Genomic DNA, 22754 nt, shown 5'->3' with positions numbered 1-22754 from the left:
CCTGTGATTAGTTGAAGATAATTTTATGTTCCTGATGTTGAAGTGGGCCTTTTCAAAACAGCAATTTTACAAGTCTCCTTTCCCTGGATTACTAAGAATGATTGATGTGTGAGCTGTTTGGGAGCCAAGGATGACTCGTGTTTTCCAGGGAAATCTCTTGTATCCTTGCTGCTGAAAATGTATTTCAAAATGCATAGACACTCAGTTACCTAGGGATACTTGAGAAAGTGATGTCAGTTGATATTCCTGAAGTTGGCCAGGGTGTTTGTTTTTGTTGTTTTTCATTAAGGAAAGCCTAGCAACATGTACCTTTGAGTTCTCCTGACCTTCCAAATCACAAACACAAAGGACTTATTTATTTACTTTTCTTGGTTCCTACTTTATAGAGGAATTTTAAGATTAATGAGAGACTTCTAATTTTGTCAGTATCCATTCTTTTATTTATAATTTAGTTGATAACATTTTTGGTGCAAATTCTTTTAGGGAACTCAAATGTATGGCAGGAAAATACATAATCTATATGGCAAATGGATGGTATGAATGGACCTTTCTCGATGGATGCAGTCTCCCTGACTTCTTATTCTTTGACTAGAGGCCCAGTGCACAAAATTCATGCATGGGGGGGGTTGAGTGGCCAGATTATTATGACCACCTGACATTTGTAGGCAAATTAGCCTTACACTGCATCGTATGGGATATGGAAGCCGAAGGCTTGTTCAAACACCTTTGCTGTCTGCAGTTACCAAGATAAAACATCTCCAATTCGCACAGGAACACAAGGATTGGGCAGTTGAGCATTGGAAAAAAATCATGTGGTACGATGAATCATGTTTCCAGTTGTATCATGCAAATGGCAGAGTGAGAATTTGGCGGAAACAGCATGAAAGCATGCACCCCACATGCATGAGTACAACCCTTCAAGCTGGTGGGGGCGGTGTTATGGTTTGGGGCATGCTTTCCTGGCATGATTTGGACCCTTTAATTCGTGTGGAACAATGTCTAAATAGCACAACATACCTAAGTATCATTGCTGACCAGGATCATCCTGTCATGTTGATGGCGTATCCCAATGGAGATGGCTTCTTCCAACAAGACAATGCACCATGCCCCAGTGCTCGTATTGTGCAGGAGTGGTTTCAAGAACATGAGGAAGACTTTACCTTGCTTAGGTGGCCCCACAATCACCAGATCTCAATCCAATTGAGCATTTGTGGGATGAAGTTAAAAGAGCCATCAGGCAGCTGGTTCCACAACCATCAAATCTCATAGAACTGGACAGTGCTATTCATCAGGCATGGTGTCAGATTCCTTGCATCACCTTTCAGTATCTCCTGGAGTCAATGCCAAGAATCGCCTCAGTATTGAAGGCAAAAGGTGGCCCAACGAAATACTGATGGGGTGGTCATAATAATCTGTCCACTCATGATCAAATATATCCCAAGTTCAAAGGCTGTTAAATCGTGTTGTTTACTCAGATCTTCAGAAAAAAATCACTTCTACTGTCGTGGTAAACAACCTGCTTCCCTATTTATAATGGTCTGGCCCTCTAGCAACTTCAGTGCGAAATTATAGCTAATTTGCCTACAAATGTCAGGTGATCATAATAACCTGGCCTCTCAGTGTATATCTTCTCTTAGGTCTTATTTTTTTAAGTCCTCACCCAAGGATATGTTGGTTTTTTAATTGATTTTTAGAGAGTGAGGAAGGGGGAGGGAGAAACATTGATGTGAGAAAAAAAATTAATGGGTTGTCTCCCAGATGTGCCCCAAACAAGGATAAAACACATAACCTAGATATGTGCCCTGATTGTGAATCAAACCTGCAACCTTTTTGGTGTACAGGACAATGCTCCTAACAACTGAGCCAACAAGTCGGGCTCCTAAGTCCTATTTTGTTTTAATTTAAATTCTTTGTTGTTTAAAGCATTACATAAGTCTTTTTTCCTGATTGACCTCTCCCAGGCCCCTCTCACCCTCAAGCACATGCCCTCACACCCCTACAGACTATGTCCATTGGATATGCTCATGTGCATGCATACAAGTCTTTTGGTTGATCTCTCACCCCTTTCCCCGACATCCCATCCCATGACATTCATCTTAGGTTGGACAGTTTGTTGGATACTTCCATGTCTTTGGCTGTATGTTTGTTCATCAGGTTATGTTGTTCATTATATTCCCCAAATGAGTGAGATCATGTAATATTTATGTTTCTTCAACAGGCTTATTTTGCTTAACATAATGCTGTCAAGGTCCATTCATGCTGTTGCAAATGGTTACAGTTCCTTCTTTTTTACAGCAGCATAGTATTCCATTCTGTAGATGTACCACAGTTTTTTAATTCACACATCTGCTGATGGGCACTTAGGCTGCTTCCAAATCTTAGCTATTGCAAATTGTGCTGCTATGAACTTAGGGGTATATATATCCTTTCTGATTGGTGTTTCTAATTCTTGGGATATATTCCCAGAAGTGATAGTACCGGGTCAAATGGGAGTTCCATTTTTCAATTTTTGAGGAAACTCTATACTGTTTTCCAATGGCTGCACCAGTCTGCATTCGCACCAGCAGTGTACAAGGGTTCCTATTTCTCCACATTCTTGCCAGCACATGCCGTTTGTTGATGATAGCCATTCTGACAGGTGTGAGATGGTACCTCATTGACATTTTGATTTACATCTCTCTGATGATTAGTGACATTGAGCATGTTTTCATATATCTCTTGGCTTTCTGTATGTCCTCTTTCAAAAAGTGTCTATTTAGGTCCTTTACCCATTTTTTTATTAAATTGTTGACCTACCTTTTGTTAAGTTGTATGAGGTCCCTGTTCATTTTTGAGATTAAACCCTTATCAGGGATAACATTAGCAAATATGTTCTCCCATGCAGTGGGCTCTCTTGTTGTATTTTTTGATAGTTTCTTTTGCTGTGCAGAAGCTTTTTATTTTGATGTAGTCTCATTTATTTTCTTTTGTTTCCATTGTCCTAGGAACTGTATCAGTAAGATATTGCTACAACATATGTCTTATATTTTGCTGCCTATGGAGTCTTCTAAGATTTTTACAGTTTTCTGTTTTATGTTTAAGTCCTTTATCCATTTTGAGTTTATTTTATTTTATTTTTTATCTTTAATTTCTTTATTGGTTAAGGTATTACAAGTGTGTCCTCATCCCCCATTAACCCCCAGCCTCCCCCCACCACTCATGCTTTCATCTCCCTGTTGTCCATGACCATTGGTTTGGCTTATATGCACGCATACACGCATACACATCCTTTGGTTGATCTCTTCCCCTTACCCCCACCCTCCCCTACTTTTCCTCTGGGGATTGATAGTCTGATCGCTGTTTCTCTGTCTTTGGATCTGTTCCTGTTCATCCGTCTATGTTGTTCTCTATATTCCACAAATGAGTGAGATCATGTGGTATTTATCTTTCTCTGACTGGCTTATTTCACTTAGCATAATGCTCTGCAGTTCCATCCATGCTGTTGCAAATGGTAAGAATTCCTTCTTTTTTACAGCAGCATAGTATTCCATTGTGTAGATGTACCACAATTTTTTAATCCACTCATCTGCTGATGGGCACTTAGGCTGTTTCCAAATCTTAGCTATGGTAAATTGTGCTGCTTTGAACATAGGGGTGCATATATCCTTTCTGATTGGTGTTTCTGGTTGGGACAACACAAAAAGAAACAACATCTGCATAACAGGGGTGCCAGACGGAGAGGAAACTGAGCAAAGAATAGAAAACCTGTTTGAAAAAATAATGACAGAAAATTTCCCTGATATAGGGAAGAAACAACTCACACAAATCCAAGAGGCTCACAGAGTCCCAAACAAAATGAATCCCAAAAGACCAACGCCAAGGCACATTATAATTAAATTGGCAAACACCAATGACAAAGCAAGAATCTTAAAAGTAGCCATAGAGAGACAGAAAGTTACCTACAAAGGATCCCCCATCAGACTAGCGACTGATTTCTCAACAGAAACACATCAGGCAAGAAGGGAATGGAATGAAATATACAAAGTCATGCAAAGGAAGGGTCTGAATCCAAGAATACTGTACCCAGCAAGGCTATCAATCAAAATTGAGGGTGAAATCAGGAGCTTCACAGACAAAAAAGGACTACGAGAGTTTATAACCACCAAACCAGCAATGCAAGAAATGCTAAAGGGTCTGCTGTAAAAAGAAAAAAATAGGAAACGAAGAAGGAACACAGGGGTAAAGAATAAAAATGGCGACAAACAAGTATCTATCAATAATAACTTTAAATGTAAATGGATTAAATGCCCTAATCAAAAGACATAGGGTAACTGAGTGGATAAGAAAACATGACCCATATATCTGCTGTCTACATGAAACCCACCTCAGAAAAAACGACGCACACAGACTGATGGTGAAGGGATGGAAAAAGGTTTTTCAGGCGAATGGAAATGAAAAAAAAGCTGGGGTAGCAATACTTATATCTGACAAATTAGATCTCAAAGTGAAGGACATAAAAAGAGATAAGGAAGGCCACTTCATTTTGAGTTTATTTTTATGTATGGTGTAAGTTGGTGCTCTAGTTTCATATTTTGCATGCACCTGTCCAATTTTCCCAACCCTATTTATTGAAGAGACTGTCTTGAATCCACTGTATTATCTTCCCTCCTTTGTCATATATTAATTGAGCATAATGGTTTGGGTCAATTTCTGGGTTCTCTGTTCTGTTCTATTCGTCTATATGTCTGTTCTTGTGCCAGGACCAGGCAGTTTTGAGAAGAGTGGCTTTGTAATATAGATTGATATCTGGTATTGTGATCCCTCCTACTTTTGTCCTCTTTCTCAAGACTCCTGCAGCTATTTGTGTGTGTGGGTTTTTTTGTTTGTTTCTTTTTTTTATTCCAGATGAATTTTTGGAGAGTTCCTTCTAGGTCTGTGAAATATGCCATTGGTAATTTAATGTAGATTGCATTGAATCCATAGATTGCTTTGGGTAGTATGGACATTTTAATGATGTTGATTCTACCAATCCATGAACATGGTATATTCTTCCATTTGTTTATGTGTTCCTCTATTTCTTTTTTCAATATCCAGTAGTTTTCTGAGTACAGGTCTTTTACCTCTTAAGTTTATACCTAGGTATCTTACTTTTTTATTCCAATGGTAAATGGAATTGTTTTTTTTTTCTTCAAATATATTTTATTGGTTTTTTACAGAGAGGAAGGGAGAGAGATAGAGAGCTAGAAACATCGATAAGAGAGAAACATCGACCAGCCGCCCCCTGCACACCCCCCACTGGGGATGTGCCCGCAACCCAGGCACACGCCCCTGACCGGAATCGAACCTGGGACCCCTGAGTCCGCAGGCCGACGCTCCATCCACTGAGCCAAACCGGCCCCGGCGGAATTGTTTTTTCTTAGTTTCTCTTTCTATGAGTTCATTATTGGTCTATAAAAAAGTCATATATTTCTGGGTTTTAATTTTTTATCCTGCTATATTGCAGAATTCATTTATTTTATTTTTATTTTTTATATATTATTAATTTTTTACAGAGAAGAAGGGAGAGGGATAGAGAGTTAGAAACATCGATGAGAGAGAAACATCAATTAGCTGCCTCCTGCACACTCCCTACTGGATATGTGCCTGCAACCAAGGTACATGCACTTTATGGGAATCTAACCCAGGACTCTTCAGTCTGCTGGCCGACACTCTATCCACTGAGCCAAACCGGTTAGGGTTGCAGAATTCATTTATAAAGTCTACTTGTTTTTTGTGGAGTCTTTAGGGTTTTCTATGTACAATATCATGTCATCTGCGAATAATGACAGTTTTACTTCTTTACCAATTTGGATGCCTTTTATTTCTTCTTTTTGTCTAATCGTTATAGCTAGCACTTTCATTACTATGTTGAACAGGAGTGGTGAAAGTGTTCATCCCTGTCATGATCCTGTTCTTTGGGAAAATGATTTTAATTTTGCCCATTGAGTATGATGTTGGCTGTAGGTTTGTCATATAGGGCTTTTATTATGTTAAGGTATGATCCCTCTATTCCCACTTTGCTGAGAGTATTTATCAAGAAAGGGTGTTGGATTTTGTCAAATGCTTTTTCTGCATCACTTGATAGGATTATGTGATTTTTGCCTCTCAATTTGTTTATGTGATGTATCACATTTATTGATATGCATATATTGTACCACCCTTGCATTCCAGGAATAAATCCCACTTGGTCCTGGTATGATCTTTCTAATGTAATGCTGGATCTAATTTGCTAGAATTTTTTTGAGGATTTTAGCATCTATGTTCATCAGGAATATTGGCCTGTGATTTTCTTTCTTTGTATGGTCTTTATCTGGGGTTGGGATTAGCATAATTTTGGCTTCATAGAAAGAGCTTAGAAGTGTGCCTTCCTCTTGCATTTTTTGGAATAGTCTGAGATGCATAAGTTTTAGTTCTTGGTAAAAATCCCCTGTGAATGTTTGGTAAAAATCCCCTGTGATTCTGTCTGGTACAGGGCTTTTGTTTGCTGGAAGTTTGTTCATTAATGTTTCAATTTCCTCCATAGTTATTGGCCTATTCAGTTTTTCTTATTCTTACTGATTGAGTTTTGGAAACTTATATTTTTCTAGTAATATTTCCATTTCATCTAGGTTGTCCAGTTTGTTGGAATAGAGTTTTTCGTAGTATTTTTTTTTTTTTTACAATTCTTTGTATGTCTCTGAATTTGGTTATTTCACTTCGTACATTTCTGATTTGTCTCTTTGTTTCTTGGTGAGCCTGGCTTGAGGTTCATCAGTCTTGTTTAACCTTTGAAAGAACAGTTTTATTGATATTTATATTGTGTTTTGTTTGTTTGTTTGTTTGGTCTCTATGTCATTTATGTCCGCTCTGATCTTTATTATTTCCTCCTTCTGCTTACTCTGAGCTTTTCTTGTTGCTCTCTATATAATTCTTTAAGTTGTCAGGTTAGATAATTTATTACCTTTTTTTTTCCAGTAGGCCTGCAGAGCTATGAACTTTCTTCTCAGGACTGCTTTCACTATGTCCCTTAGATTTTGGATTGTTTTGTTTTCATTTTCATTTGTTTCCAGGATGCTTTTTATTTCTTCTTTGATCTCTTTGGTAACCCAATCATTGTATAAGAGCGTGTGATTTAGCCTCCAAGTGTTTGGGTTTTTTCATTGTTTTTATTGCAGTTTATTTCTAATATTATGCCATTGTGATCTGAGAAAATGCTTGATATGATTTCTTCCTTCTTGAGTTTGAAGAGACGTTGCCTGTGTCCTAATATGTAGTCTATCTTTGAAAATGTTCTGTGTGGACTTGAGAAGAATGCATATTCTGTAGCATTGGGATGAAATGTTCTGAAGATGTCAATTAGTTCCATCTGATCTAGTGATTCATTAGGATTGATGTTTCTTTGCTGATTTTTTGTTTAGAGGATTTATCCAGTGATGTCAATGTTGTATTAAAGTCCCCTGCTATGATTGTATTGCTGTTGATCTCTCCTTTGATATCTTCCAGAAGTTTTTTTTGTTGTTGTTTGTTTGTTTATGTATTTAGGTGCTCCTATATTGGGTGCATATATGTCTACCAGACTTATATCCTCTTGTTAAATTGCTCCCTTTAGTATTATGAAGTGGCCCTCCTTATCTATTATTATGGCCTTCACTTTGAGGTCTATTTTGTCAGATATAAGTATTGCTACCCCAGCTATTTTCTCATTTCCATTTCCCTGAAATTTTTTTTCCCATCCCTTCATTATCAGTCTGCGTGAGTCCTTTGTTTTGAGGTAGGTCTCTTGTAGACAGAAAATATATGGTTCATGTTTTCTCATCCATTCAGCTACCTTATGTCTTTTGATTGGAGCATTTAATCCTTTTATGTTTAAGGTTATTATTGATAGGTACTTGTTTGTCACCATTTTTATTCTTTATGCCTGTGTTCCTTCTTCCCTTTCTATTTATTCTTTTTAAACAGTCCCTTTAGCATTTCTTGCACTGCTGGTGTGGTGGTAATACACTCCCTTAGTCCTTCTTTGTCTGTGAAGCTCCTGATTTCACCTTCAATTTTGAATGATAGCCTTGCTGGGTATAGGATTCTTGGATTTAGTCCCTTGCTTTGCATCACTTTGTATATTTCATTCCACTCCCTTCTGGCCTGATGTGTTTCTGTTGAGAAATCAGTTGGTATTCTAATGGTAACTTTCTGTTTCTTTCTGGCAGCCTTTAAGGTTCTTACTTTGTCTTTGATGTTTGCCAGTTTAATTATGATGTGTCTTGGTGTTGGTCTTTTTGAGTTCATCTTGTTTGGAACTATGTGTGCTTCTTGGACTTGGCTCTTTTCTTCCCAACATCAGGGAAGTTTTGTATCATTATTTCTTCAAACTGGTTTTTTATTCCTTGCTCCACTTCCTCTTCTTCTGGCTCCCCTATTATGCAGATGTTGTTCTGTTTCATGTTGTCCCAATGCTCCCTTAGGCCCTCCTACTTTTGTCATTTAGTTTCCAGTTGCTGCTGTGCTTAGCTGGTTTTTCTACCTTGTCTTCTAACTTGCTGATGATGTCCTCAGCTTATTCTAGTCTACTGTTGAAACTTTCCATTGTGTTATTTATTGAAGCTATGTTGTTCTTTATTTCCTCCTGATTCTTACACATGTTTTTGACTTTGTCTTCCATCGTCTTCAGCATCCTTATAGCCATTCCTCTAAATTATTTCTCTGACAAATTGCTTGCCTCCATTTCGTTCATTTCCTTTTTTGATGATTCCTCCTCTTTTTTGAATGTGTGTTGTTTCTTTGTCTCCCCATTTTGCTCTTCCTTTGTGATTGTTTCTATGTATTAGTTCAAACTGCTATGCCTCCCAGATTTTTTGAGTTTGCCTTATATAGTAGGTGTTTTGTGATTGCACCCAGTGGTGCAATCTCTCCAGTTTTCTGGGCAGGGTAATCTAGGAATGCCCTCTACATGAGATATTTGTGTTCTCTTGGTGTAGTTTGGTCCTGAGTGTTAGTGTCCTGTTCATGGATAGACTGTGTGGATCTGTGGCTCGCTCTCTATCACATTGACCAAACAGCACAAAATAAATCTTGACAATACATGACACAAAGGGAACAAAACACCAATATACTCACAACACCAATAACTCCAATATAAGCGACCACCAGAAAAAACAGAATTAGAAGAGAGAAAAGAGAGCAAAAATGATATCAAGAAAAGAAAAAGGTATATAAGAGATAAAAGAAAAAGAAGAAACAAAATAATATATGCAGAGAAAATACCACAAAACAGATAAATTAAAAAATGCAAACAACTAACACCCAGAAAAAGGGGGGCACAGAATCTGTAGAGGCATAGCTTATATACAGAAAGTAAGTTTAAGGAATTGAATGAATAGGGGGAGGACCTCAGTTCAGTATAGAGGAGGTAGAATGAGAATGAGTGGATAAGAAGAAAACAAATTTTTAAAAACGCTTAAGAAATTAAAAATAAATAAATAAAATTTAAAAATAAGATAAAATAAAATAACACTAAAAATTAAATAGAATGAAAAAAATAATGTGAAAAAATAAGAAAGAAAATTTTTAAATAAAAAATACTAATGAAAATAATAAAATTAAATTAAAAAATAAAGTGTTGTTCATTTCAGCTGAGTTTTAATGTTCCATGGGGACTGGTTTAAGAGCCCAATCTTCTGTTCTTTCTGTCACTTCTTAGTTTCCTGTTAGGTAGTCAGCACTATGTTGAAGTTCCAAGTGATCCACCTATCCTCTGTTTGTGTCTATCTCCACAGCCTTGACTGCAAGCAGGTGGGACCAATCTGCCCACTTTGCCTCTCTGCCTCCTGTCAATCTTTATCTCTCAAGCTTCTGTTTCTGACAGGACTATAGGTAAGGAGGGTGCTGTGTCACTTTCTGGGACTGAACAACCTCTCTTCAACCCAGTCCCTGAAGGCTCTTTGGGGCTATTCACTTGTACAACTCAGAGTACAGTCTGGGTGTGGCTGCATTACTTGCTTGAGGCTTCTGGGAGGGGATGGCTCTTCAGGAGAAAAATGGGTGCTTAGTTCCAGAGGGTCAGAAATGTCTCAGTGCCAGATTCCTGGTCACCTCTCCCTGACCTGCTCTCCTCCATAGCCTCTCCCCAGACTCCACAAGTCTGCATCTCCACCTGCACCTCAGCCACGGGTGAGTTTTTGTATTTGAAAGGTCCTATGGACTGGGTTTAGTAAATAAAAGCAAAGACAGAGCAGAGGCAAAACAACCATGCGACTGCTGGTTTCTCTCCCCCAGGCCGTGCAGCTCGAGCAATTCTTCAAACCACCCCTCTGGGCTCAATCTCTCATGGCTGTGGACTGAGATCTAGAATCCCCTCCTGCCAGCAGCCCTGTGGACTTCCTTTCCACAATCAGATGTTACACCTGTCCCCAAGAGATGTGGACTTGGTGCAGCATATGTTCCTTCTGTCCCTCTCGGCTCCGTGGTCTCGTGACACTCTCCAGCCCAGATCCCCGATCCTACCATTCTCCAGGTGTCTTCTGCCCTATCTGGCTACAAATTGTCTCATCAGCTGTATCTACTTTGCCAACTCTGTGTGGATGTTATTCAATTTAGATGTTTCTTCTATCTGCTTCAGGATAAGGCTAGAGACACATCTGCCTATTTGGCTGCCATTTTTCCCTCTTTGTGAGTGTTCTTAGGTCCTATTTTTAAAAAAACTTGACCATTTACTCCTTCCTATTTCTCTTTTTCTTTCAATATTTAGTTAATGCCTACCAGAATCAGATATTCTATTAGTTGTTTTGCACACATTATTTCATTTAAATGTTCCTGCAGATCTATGAGTTGTTTTTTTAAATTAATAAATCTTTATTGTTCAGATTATTACAGATGTTCCTCTTTTTTCCCCCCATAGCTCCCCTCCACCTGGTTCCCACCCCATCCCATGCCCTTACCCCCATCCCATGCCCTTACCCCCAGCCACTGTCCTCATCCATAGGTGTAAGATTTTTGTCCAGTCTCTTCCCGCACCCCCCACACCTCCTTCCCCCCAAGAATTGTCAGTCCACTTCCTTTCTATGCCCTTGCTTCTATTATATTCACCAGTTTATTCTGACTTAATTTTTAGGTTCACTTGTTGATAGATATTTATTTGTTGTCACTTTGTTGTTCATAATTTTATCTTTACCTTTTTCTTCTTCCTCTTCTTAAAGAATATCCTTCAGCATTTCATACAATCTTGGTTTGGTGGTGATGAACTCCTTTAGCTTTTTCTTGTCTGTGAAGCTCTTTATCTGACCTTAAATTCTACATGATAGCTTTGCTGGGTAGAGTAATCTTTGTTGTAGGTTCTTACTATTCACCGCTTTGAATATTTTTTGCCACTTCCTTCTGGCCTGCATGGTTTCTGTTGAGAAATCAGCTGACAGTCGTATGGGTACTCCCTTGTAGGTAACTAACTGTTTTTCTCTTGCTGCTTTTAAGATTCTCTCTTTGTCTTTTGCCCTTGGCATTTTAATTATGATGTGTCTTGGTGTGGTCCTCTTTGGATTCCTCTTATTTGGGGTTCTCTTCGATTCCTGGACTTGTAAATCTATTTCTTTCATCAGGTAGGGGAAGTTTTCTGTCATGATTTCTTCTAATAGGCTTTCAGTATCTTGCTCTCTCTCTTCTTCTGGCACCCCGATAATTTGGATGTTGGTACGTTTGCAGTTGTCCCGGAGGCTCCTTACACTATCTTCATATTTTTGGATTCTTTTTTCGTTTTGCTTTTCCGGATGGGTGTTTTTTGCTTCTTTGTGTTTCAAATCTTTGACTTGATTCTTGGGATTCTCTAGTCTGCTGTTGGATCTCTGTATATTATTTTTAATTTCAGTCAGTGTATGTTTAATTTCTGACTGGTCCTTTTCCATTTTTTTGGTATTCTCATTAAGATCCTTGAAGGTCTCACTAAGTTCCTCAGAGGTTCGTAGAAGGTTCTTGAGTTGCCTTATAACTGTGGTTTTGAACTCTATGTCCTCCATTAGTTTGCTTTCCTCCATTTCTTTCATTTGTGACATGTTTCTTTGTATCTGCATTTTTGGCTGACTGCGAGGACCCACTGTGTCTACAGTGGAAGAACTGCTGTGCTGGAGACACCCTTATGGGGTAGGACTTGCTTCAGTGGAGCTTTGGTGCTCACTGAGTCTGCTTCTTGAGTGTGTCCCTTATGGATGTGAGGAGTTTAAATCTGGTATCTGGCCAGGGGTACCCTGGCTTCTGGATCTCCAAGTCAACCACTGTGTGAGTCCACCCAGCAGGAGCTACAGCGATATCAGCAGATATCTCCTCTTTGTTTGGGTTTTGGAGCTCTCTGACCCAGCTGCAGTTTGTTAGGTTATGCTGCAAAAGTGCAAGTGATTTCTTTGTGCTGCTGGGCACAGCTTGGGTGGGGATGTAAATTGAGTGGGGCGGGATCTCAGAGAATAACCAGGGCGGAGCAACAGCAATGGCTGTTGTCAGCAGTCTCCACGACTCCTTGCGTCTCTGCAACTCCACGTCTCTGCATCCCCGAGTCCTGCGCACCCACAGCAAAAATGATCCCTGCGAGCAGCTCTACAAGAAAGCCACCCTCGCTTTCCGACCTGCTGCAAGACAGTCCAGTTTCTCCTCATAGGAGTCTGGGACCCCAGAGTCTCCCCGTAAATGAGTTCAGTGCATTCAAGAGCTTGTATCTCCTTCCAGGTGCAGCCGCCTCACGCGCGCCTCCATACCTCTGTTCTTGGTGCCTCTGCACCGCCTACCCGGTCTCAATGTGCTTTTTTCTTTCCTTCTAGTTGTAGAACTTCCACTCGGCCAGCTTTCCCATGGTTCTGGATGATAGCAGCTTTGTTTTATAGTTGTAGTTTTAATATTGTTGTGGGGGGCAGCACGTACAGGTTTATACCTTATGCCGCCATCTTGGTTCTGAGACTATGAGTTGTTACTTATATTTTATATCAAGCTAAACTGATGTCCAGGGAAGTCAAGTAACTTGCTCCAAGTTACAACTAGTAAGAGGCAGGGCAGGTATTTGAAATCAAAATGTGGAACTATAATGCCTCCTTTTCCCCCTGCTATACTACATTGGCTCCATTCTCTCTATATAGTTTCCACTGATCCTTCTAGCATGTCCAATCTCACTCTTTTGGCCCCTTTGTGGGGCTTTCCTAGAGTCAGAAAAGAAATTTGGCTTCTTAGTGTGCTGCATCCACCACAGTGTGACTGCTTAAGGCAGGGGTCCTCAAACTTTTTAAACAGGGGCCAGTTCACTGTCCCTCAGACCGTTGGAGGGCCGGACTATAGTTTAAAAAAAACTATGAACAAAATCCTATGCACACTGCACATATCTTATTTTGAAGTAAAAAAAAAACAAAATGGGAACAAATACAATATTTGTATTTGCATGTGGCCTGCGGGTCGTAGTTTGAGGACCCCTGGCCTAAGGGAAATTCACTCAAAAGATTCTTTGGAAGAGACTTAGAGAAGGTAGCTATGAGATCATTGCAATGCAGACTCACATCTCTCCTCCTCCAATCAGGAATATTTCCACCCCCAATAAAGATGACAGTGACACTGCAGGCAATGTTGAGCACAACATTTCTTGAAGCTGTCACACATCTCATTAAGTCCTTAGTGAAACCTAGGCTTGGGTTTCTCTTTCTATATACCATTTGTTTTCTTTTCCCCTTTCTTTGTGTTTTCTTCTCATCTCTTTCTTTTTTGCCTCTCCCCCACCTCCACCCTTTCTCCTAGTCCTCTTCTTCCCCTGCATTTTCTCTTCCTACTCTCTTCTTCTTTGTTCACCTTTCTTCCTCCTCCTCCTCCTCCTCTTTCTCCTCTCTCTCTTCCCCACTTCTCCCCTTCATTCTTTCTTACTTTATGTCTGTCTTTAATCTTCTCCAGAGCATACAAGTGTTTTGGTAAGATCTACACTATAATTATCTTGATAAATAAATTTTAAATTTTTAGGAAATCAAATAAGAACAGCACCCAGAATGAGAGCACAAAGTAGCTGTGCATCTGAGCAGCAGATTAAATTTCATTTTCAAAACTTGATCTCAGTGCCTTTTTCTAGAACTATTTGGGAAGAAAAATCTGAATAATTTGATTAAAACTCTTTATTTAAATGTAGTACTTAATAAATCAATAAAATTAAGGATAGTTCTTAAGTGCTACACAATATAGGTTTCACCAGTAATTTCAGCCTTACTCAACTCTTCATGCATTCCAGGTGATTCCAGGAGAATACACACTATTCAAACAGCTCTCATTTACCATGTACCTAAATTTTGCTTCACATACGTTATTTTGAATTATCATGGCTATGCAAAATTGGATGATATGATCCCCATTTTACTAAAGAGAAAACAGATTCAGATAAATTATACTATTTGCCACAACTAGTAAGTCAGATTGCTGGGATTCATAACCCAGTCCCTCTGACTTTTAAGTCTGTGTTCCTGCCACCACACCATACTTTTTTGCCAATTAACAAATACCTAAGAACAGGTAATAGAAGTTTCATAGTTTCTGCTTAATAGTCTCTTAATCTCTCTGCTAAATATTAATTTATTGATAGATTATTGAATTCTCTTCATCACACTCTCCCATCATTTAGATATGAAGAAATTGAGGCTCAAAGGAAAGCAATGACTTGTCCAAAACCTTATGGTGAACCATTGAAATCAAGCCATGACCTACACCTCCTTGCCACATTCCAGAACTCTCCTTCACTTTTTAGTGTTATTGCTGCTTCATGCGTATTTATCTTCCACTAGATTGCAAGCTCCTAAAAGGAAAGAGCTATGATTATCTTTCTCCTCTGCAGACTTCAACACAGGCTGGACTGCTGGGTTTTCAATAGGCATTTCTTTTGTTAATAATAGAGACATTTTCTCTGACCCTATTATAAGAACAGATTCCCCAATTATACCATATGGTGAATAGGCAACCACTTGTTGTGATGCTGACTCTATAAATTTGGAACTAGGATGTGCTAGGAATAGCCCTTTTGGTTTCTTCTCTGAAATAGTATGGAGTCTAACTCCCTTGTTGTGTAGATGGGAATACTGAATCTCAGAGAGAGGAAAGAATTTCTCTCAAGGTCACAGTGACATTTATAACAGACCTTTAACATAATGTATACATTAAAGTAGGCAATACATGCACATGATACAAAATTTTAAAATCACAGAAGGTTAAAGAGTAAAAAAAAATAATTCCACCCTTCCAAACCTCAGACATGCAGTTTTGTTTCTCTGGGGCAACCACTAATGTTTTTTTTGTACCCTTGTAGACATAGTATATGCATTTATAAACATATACAGAAAATATATCAATTTTATTCACAGAACTAGTGTGCTGTATTGTTTTACATCTTGTTTTTCCCCCACTTTACAATGTATCTTGGAGATTGTTCCATCTCAGTATATCTAGAACTGGCTCATTTTTTAATGGATGCATTGTATGTCTGTATCTATTAATGGACATTTATGTTGCAGTCTTCTGCTATTATAAACAATGTTGCATTGCATTTTCTTGTATATATGTCATGTCACACATGTGAAAACGTGCTGGGTCAAAGCAATGCAAATTTTAATTTTGCAACTTTTGCCAAATTGTCCTTCATAAAGGTTGTAAAATGATTATTATGAAAAAATTGGATTTGATAATATTTATAAAAGAAATAGTTACTGTTCATTTTACAAAGGATTATTGTCTTTATCTTACAGAAGTCCTCAACACAATTTCTTTAAATGGTCAATCCCCACTCTACATATAAATGAGAATTTATTTTAAAGAAATGTGATTTATACATTACTGTTCAGGAATGCATCTACTGAATAAAGCATGAGAAGATGGTAATATGTTTATAAAATACAATTGAGTCTATACAAGCTGTGATTTCAATCATATTACCAAAGCCCATAAGTATGCTCAGATGCAAGTTCAAGGAAAGAAGAACAAGAGAATAAGACCCAGCTAGAAAGAAGTAAAACAGAACCAGTGCTGTGCTAGTAAACTGTATCCCTGTCTTCCAGGGGCAGGGAGCAGTGGGGAGCCCTGATATTTGTAGCATTTGCTGATTTTCATGATGTAGATATTCTGATTTCAAGTTACTAATATGATAGCACAGATTGTGAAATTAGGAAGAGATACTAAAAATCTGATTTTATGAGTCACTGCAAGCCAAACTCAGAACCTAAGGGGGAAGAAAGCTTGAGAATATAAAACATGGGTGTGACCATATGTCAAATAACCTTAGCAGAAGTGAGCTGGCTATTTCTCATAGAGTTTTACTTGATGAGATTGGATCCTGTAGTTTTTCTAGAAGGTCTTTCCAAATCTCATCAAAATAACATTATCTGGTGCTTCCCACACTACTCATTTGAATGGCTTCGACCTCACTCATTTCCAAAGGAGTAAAAAAGGGCAAGGGGCATTGTGGACTGTCAAATGCTTTTGCAATGTCAAACATTCATCCTATTAATCTGGTGTCAGCTGAAAAACTCCCTAAGCAGTCAACTCAACTGCAAGTTGCAATATCAGCAGCTCTCACATCAGAAGCAATAGGGGAATGTTGAAAACATCACAGTGCCTACCCTTTACCTCAATAAATTGAATCAGTACTACTGAAAGTGAAACCAAGCATAAGTAGTTTGTAACAGGTCCCCAATGATTCTAACTTATAGCCAAGATGGAGAATTACTGCCCAGCACAACCTGGTTCTGCAATCCAGTCAAATTTTCTTACCACCTCCCCTCCCTTATCTTATGCCAGCCACACTGGCCACCTTGCTATTCCAAGAACACACCAAATTCATTTATAACTTTAAGCCTTTCATTTGCTGTTCCTTCTTTGAGACTATTGCTCCGCTGGCTCTTTAAATGTCTGGTTCATATTATTCAGGCTTAAATGCCACCACATTATAGAATATTTCCCAACTCTACCTAAATTAATTTTCCATTCTATCACAGCACTCTATTTCATTTCTTTAATTGTATGTACCACCATCTGAAAATATCTAATTTATTTTTATAACATTTATTATTTGTTGGTTTCCACCAAAAGATCACCCAACTTGAAGGCAAAGCCTTTGACTGCATTATCCACTGTTGTTTCCCTGGTTTCCTAGAATACTTCCTGAAACATAGAAGATGTGCACTCCAAGCTATCAGAAGATACTTATTAAACATCTGCTATGGCTGCACTCAGTGATAGATTCAAATACTACTAGAACTAATAAGTGAATTTAGTAATGTAGCAGGATACAAAATACATATTCAGAAATGGATTTCATTTTTATACACTAACAATGAACTATGAGAAAGGGAAACGAAAAGACAATTCCACTTACAGTTGCATCAAAAGAAGTAAAATATCTAGGAATAAATTTAATCAAAGAGGTAAAAGACCTGTACTCAGAAAATAGAAATATACAGAAGAAAAAAATTTGAAGATTTAAATAAATGGGAGCATATACTGTACTTACAGATAGGGAAAATTAACATATTTTAATGGCCATACTACCCTAAGTAGTCTTTAGATTCAGTATAACTCGTATCAAAATATCAATGGTCTATTTCAAAGAACAGCCACAGAAATCTTGAGAAAGAAGAACACGTTGTAGGTATCATGCTATCTGATATCAAACTATACTATTACAAGATTATAGTAATCAAATCAGCATGGTACTGGCATCAAAACAAATATATAGATTAATGGAACTGAATAGGGAGCTCAGAAATAAACCCATACCTATATGGTCATTTGCTATTTGAGAAAGGAGGCAAGAATATATTGCGATAAAGACTATTGAATAAATGGTATTGGGAATATTAGAGAGATACATGCAAAAATGAAACTAGGGCCCTAACTGGTTTGGCTCAGTGGATAGAGCGTCAGCCTGTGGACTGAAAGGTCCCAGGTTCGATTCTGATCAAGGGCATGTACCTTGGTTGTTGGCACATCCCCAGTAGGAGGTGTGCAGGAGGCAGCTGATTGATGTTTCTCTCTCATCGATGTTTCTAGCTCTCTATCCCTCTTCCTTCCTCTCTGTGAAAAATCAATAAAAATATATTTTTAAAAAAAGTTTTTGCACAGCAAAGGAAACCATCAAAAAATTAAAAGATAACCTACTGAACTAGAGAATGTATTTGCCAATGATACATCTGATAAGGGGTTAATATCCAAAATTTCTAAAGATCTTATACAACTCTACAGCAAAACAAAGAAACAAACAAACAATCTAATTAAAAAGTAGGCAAAGGACCTGATAGACTCTTCTCCTAAAAGGACATACAGATGGCCAATAGACATATAAAAATATGCTTTAAATCACTAATCATCAGAGAAATGCAAATTAAAACCACAATGAGACATCACCTCACACCCATCAGGATGGATATCATCAATAAATCAACAAACAAGTATTGGTGAGTATGGGGAGAAAAGGGAACCCTTGTGCATAGCTGATGGGAATGCAGACTAGTACAATTACTATGGAAAACAGTATGGAGTATCCTCAACAAATTAAAAATGGAACTGCCTTATGACCCAGCTGTTCTATTTCTTGGGATTTATCTGAAGAAATGCAAAACATGAATTAGAAAAAATATATGCACCCTTTGTTCATAATGGCATTATTTACAATAGCCAAGATATGGAAGCCACGCAATTGCCCATCAATAGATGAGTGGATAAAAAAGCATTGGTACATACATACACAATGGACTATTACTTGGCCATAGAAAAGAATGATATCTTACCATTTGCAACCGCATGGGTGGACCTTGAAGGTATAATGGAAGTGAAATAAGTCAGTCAGATAAAAGACAAATAAAGGGTGTCCCAAATTCACGCAAGAAGTAATTTTGATAGATAACACAGGTTTGTAATTAAAAATTGTAACTTTTTTATTGATTCATAAAGTATACAGTATAGGGTTATGTATGAAATAGCATATCGGTAAATGGCCTCCACAGCTTTGCTGGCACGTACGCACTCTTTTGTTATTGCCTGAGCAGCCGCATTTTCGAAGAAGAATGGTCTGATGATGCCTCCAGCCCAAAATCCGCACCAAACAGTGACACGTTGTGGATGCATTTGTTTCTCAACAATCACTAGGGGATTTTCTGAACCCAAAATGCAACAATTTTGTCGATTATCCAAGCCATCAAGATGAAAATGAGCCTCATCGAAATTCAGCCACATTTATGCAAAACGGTCATGGAAAATTTCAACAAAAGAGTGTGTATGTGCCAGCAAAGCCATGGAGGCCATTTACCCGATATCCTATTCCATACATAACCCTATAGTGTATACTTTATGAATCAATAAAAAATTTACAATTTTTAAATTATAAACCTGTGTTTTCTATCAAAATTACTTCTTGTGTGAATTTTGGGACACCCTTTACCTGAGCTTTTAATTATATGTAGAATCTAAACAAAATAAATGAAGATACAAAATAGAAACACATAATACAATATACAGATAATGTATTATAGAACTGTATACTTGAAACCTATATAATTTTATTAACTAATGCAACTCCAATAAATTCAATAAAAATAAATAAACAAAATAAAAACAGGCTCATAGATATAGAGAACTGACTGATGGTTGCCAAAGGAGGGAGGTTCAGGGATTGGGTGAACAAGGTGAAGGGATTGAGAGGTGCAGATTGGTAATTACAGAATAGTCAAGGAGATGTAAACAACAGCACAGAGTATATAGTCAATAATATTGTAATAACTATGTTGGTGCCATGTGGGTACTAAAAATATTGGGGGAGATACTTTGTAAAGTATACTATTGTCTAGCCAAAATGCTGTACACCTGAAATGAATACAAAATAATACTGAATATAAACTGTAATATAAAAGTATAATAAAAAAACTAGTACAATGCCTGGCCCATAATAGAGGCCAAATAAATTAATATGCAATGGCATTAGTCATACTGAGGTTTGCACTTCTTTTTGGATAAATTATAAAGGATATTTGTGTTTTTAGGTCACCTTGTTTTAGGCCAAGAAGTACTCTGGGACACGGTATGAACTATAGCTAAGGAAACTATCTGAGCTCCAAATTGAAAAAAAGCAATTTTATTCTTTTCCCATTGTATCCTCTCTCATTAACAGGATGGTTAGCTTTCAGAAGTGGAATTTAAAACTCCTCTTGGAGCCCTATTGCATTGGCCATGCAACCATTCCTTCGCAAACTGTGGTCTAGTAGCTAATATTTTCCTTGAAAGTAGAGATTCCTCAAAGAAGTCAAGTACTCCTGACTTGACCTTATTTCAGTAATCAATGTAATGGGTTGAGGTTTGCAGCAGCACTAGTACTGTAAAGAAGCCCCAGTTCTAGAACACCCATGGCACTGGAAACAAACTCACTGGATACAGAGCCTGAACTCTTGGGACTAATACCCATTAATAAACTGAATGACACTTGTAACACCATCCTTTCTGTGTACACATTACAATCATCAGTGTGAAGCAAAATAAAAAAGCTGCTAGCAAAGTAAGTTCTATTTATATGCATAAAATTCTGTTATAATAGAAAGAGTACTGGCTTAAAAGACTTAGATTTTCCCATCTGTTAAATGAAAGTAATGATAGTACCTACCTCAAAAAACTACTGAGGTGCTCCATTTAAATAATATATTTAAATTCCCTAATACAAGCCTCATTCATAATAGATAGGTTTACTTATCCTTTGGGGGTCCTCCAATTCAGTATTTTAGTGTTCTTCAGGCAAGTCAAGACCTCTCCAGAACTCATCCTTGTAATGCAAGGGTTGTTTGTACTGGTGCGATTTTTTTTAACCCCGAAATTTTGGATTCCTTTGACAAAGGCAATGAAAGGAGGGAAGGGAAGGGATGGAAAGGGGAGGTGAGGGGAGGGATGGAAAAGGAAATTTTTGCTGAACTGGTTATTATTGACACTCCTATATGAAATAATCTATTATAATAGCCTATTATAATAACCTATTATAATAGTGCGCAAAATTGCATGAGACCCAGACCCGCAGGAAATCATGCGAGACCCAGGACCCCCAAGTCCCACCAGTGCTGCGGGACTTCCCTGAGTCCCGGGGCACCGTGGGACCCAGAGTCAAGTCCCTGCCCACCCAGGCACAACTCGCTGCGCATGCAGCCTCCTGGTGACCGGTCGTTGGTCGTTACGGCATTACGACCACTGGGTTTTTATTATATAGATATTTTCTGTGCCTGATCTATGCATTTTAGGCTAAGTGAAGGGAGAGGAAATCCAAGCTGTAAATTTGTGGCCATTTTTTTATGCTATCAAATAGCTATTAATCTTCAATTTCTCTTCCTTTCCCTACCACAGACAATCTTCCTCTGCCAAAAGAATCATCCCTAAAATCCCAGTCTGTCTAATAAACTAAAGAAGTACAGCAGTAAATGAGAGAAAAACAACCAGGACTTGGAGAAAGTATGGGGTGGAGGGAAGGGATGCTGAAGCTCAGGCTGGGACAGGGCTGGAGAAGTTCTCTGTGTTTTAGAGCAACAGGGTAGGCATCTCGTCTATTTCTGCAGGTGACTCTATGCTTGTGGATCTACCTGTTCCTCTTGTGTATTCATTCAGTCAATTTTTTAATGAGGCCCTACTGAGTGCCAGGCCTGTACTATGAGCAAAGAGGAAAAGTATAGAATGAAATGTTTGTTTGTTTTTTCCCAGAGAGATATGAATTTTATTCTATTATTTTAACTTAAATTTTATTTTTGAAACTATTACACATGTCCCCACTTCTTCTCCCTTTGCCCACCACCACCTAGCCCCTGCCCTCCCTTACCTCTGGCCATCACAGCACTGTTGTCTGTGTCTATGGGTTATACACATATGTTCTTTGGCTAATCCCTTCACCTTCTTTCATCCAGTCCCCCCTACCCCAGCCCCACCCCTCTGACAGCTAACAGAATGTTCCATGTATCTGTACCTTTGATTTTGTTTTGTTCTTCAGTTTATTTTGTTCATTAGATAACCACATATAAGGTAGATCATATGGTATTTGTCTTTCTATGACTGGATTATTTGGCTTAGCATAATATTCTCCAGGTCCATCCATGCTATCACAAAAGATAAGAGTTCCTTATTTTTTATAGCTGCATAGTATCCCATTGTATAAATGTGCCACAGCTTTTTTATCCACTCATCTATTGATAGGCACTTGGGCTATTTCCAGATCTTGGCTATTGTAAATAACACTGCAATGAATATAGGGGTGAATATATTCTTTTGGAATTAGTGTTTTGGGATTCTTAGGATATCTTTCCAGAAATGTGATAGCTGGGTCCAAAGGCAATTCCATTTTTAATTTTTTGTGTAAACTCCAGTCTGCATTCCCACCAACAGTGCACAAGGGTTCCCTTTAAGAGTTGGCTTAATAGACATATGAAAAACGCTAAATGTCTCTAATCATCAGAGAGATGCAAATTAAAACCACAATGAGATATCACTTCACACCTTCCAGAATGGTTACCATCAATAAACCAACGAACAAGTGCTGGTGAAGATGTCGAGAATAAAATACGTGGTTTTTTTTTTTGAGTGAACCTCCATGTCTTTCTTTGAGTAGCAGTGATCCTGAGGATCTCTGTGTTTGTGTTTGTGTTTGTGTATGTATGTTTCTTTGTATCTATGACAATTCAAGGTGTGCATGACAGTGATCATTTCTCTTGTTTTGGCTTCAGAGGACTTCCTTTCACTTGCTGTGATTCACTTCACAAAGAATG

General features: G+C 38.2%; 1 protein-coding gene across 1 annotated transcript in view; it reads left to right on the top strand.

Moving 5' to 3' along the window:
• The window catches only part of AR (androgen receptor), a 293861-nt gene that overhangs the window by 224889 nt on the left and 46218 nt on the right, over positions 1-22754 (top strand). The gene's annotated exons all lie outside the window — the stretch shown is intronic.

Source organism: Myotis lucifugus, unplaced genomic scaffold, assembly GCF_000147115.1.
Source record: "Myotis lucifugus unplaced genomic scaffold, Myoluc2.0 scaffold_4, whole genome shotgun sequence".
Classification (NCBI taxonomy): domain Eukaryota; kingdom Metazoa; phylum Chordata; class Mammalia; order Chiroptera; family Vespertilionidae; genus Myotis; species Myotis lucifugus.
This window is presented reverse-complemented; position numbering and strand designations above follow the sequence as displayed.